This window comes from Sinocyclocheilus rhinocerous, unplaced genomic scaffold (assembly GCF_001515625.1).
Source record: "Sinocyclocheilus rhinocerous isolate Xijiao unplaced genomic scaffold, SAMN03320098_v1.1 scaffold1725, whole genome shotgun sequence".
Classification (NCBI taxonomy): domain Eukaryota; kingdom Metazoa; phylum Chordata; class Actinopteri; order Cypriniformes; family Cyprinidae; genus Sinocyclocheilus; species Sinocyclocheilus rhinocerous.
Genome location: NW_015627232.1, coordinates 1,409 through 2,342, shown reverse-complemented (window position 1 = coordinate 2,342; position 934 = coordinate 1,409). Strand labels below are relative to the sequence as shown.

General features: G+C 39.5%; 1 pseudogene; it reads right to left on the bottom strand.

Moving 5' to 3' along the window:
* The window catches only part of LOC107723458 (protein-tyrosine kinase 2-beta-like), a 14,797-nt pseudogene extending 14,333 nt beyond the window's left edge, over nt 1-464 (bottom strand).
* Between the last annotated feature and the right edge of the window lie 470 nt (nt 465-934).

Here is a 934-nt window from a genome sequence, read left to right as displayed (position 1 = left end):
CGTTTGCATTGAACTTTCAGCGTCGTAACTTTGCAGATATTGTTTATGCTCAAACAACAAAATTACACACTAACTAACGTTAAAAAAGTGAAATCGCAATCAACCACCCCTTTAATAATATTTCACATTATGACTGTTTTTTCACTGCATTTTTGATAAATATATTCAGCCTATAGGTGAACATAAGACACTTCTTTCAAAAACATTTTAAAAACTTTTGAGCAGTAGTGTATACCTTGATCTGCCATGAGCTGTCACATTTGACCAGTTTGAAGTTTTTGCTGAGGTTGTTGCTGCTGCAGAAGCACACTTTGATGATCTTCACTGGACCGCCATCTCCAAAAGGACCCAGGTCAGGGCTTTTGATGCCCCCATCCCAGTCCTGGGTGGGTACCTTCCAGGAAAGGGTGCTTGCATCACTCGCCATGTCCTCAAAGATATCCACACACCATTACACAATCATCCCATCTGGTAGTAAGGCCAGTTTGGAAACACAAGAACAGGGTTTTATACACTGAACAAAATTATAAACGCAACACTTTTGTTTTTGCCCCCATTTTTCATGAGCTGAACTCTTTTCTATGTACACAAAAGGCCTATTTCTCTCAAATATTGTTCACAAATCTGTCTAAATCTGTGTTAGTGAGCACTTCTCCTTTGCCGAGATAATCCATCCACCTCACAGGTGTGGCATAGCAAGATGCTGATTAGACAGCATGATTATTGCACAGGTGTGCCTTAGGCTGGCCACAATAAAAGGCCACTCTAAAATGTGCAGTTTTACAGTATTGGGGGGGGCCCGAAAACCAGTCAGTATCTGGTGTGACCACCAAATATATATATAAAATATGTATATAATTTTTTTAATACATTGCATAGACCTCATACATGATAGGCCTATACAGTGGTCAATGTTCCATTAATTGTTGTGCAA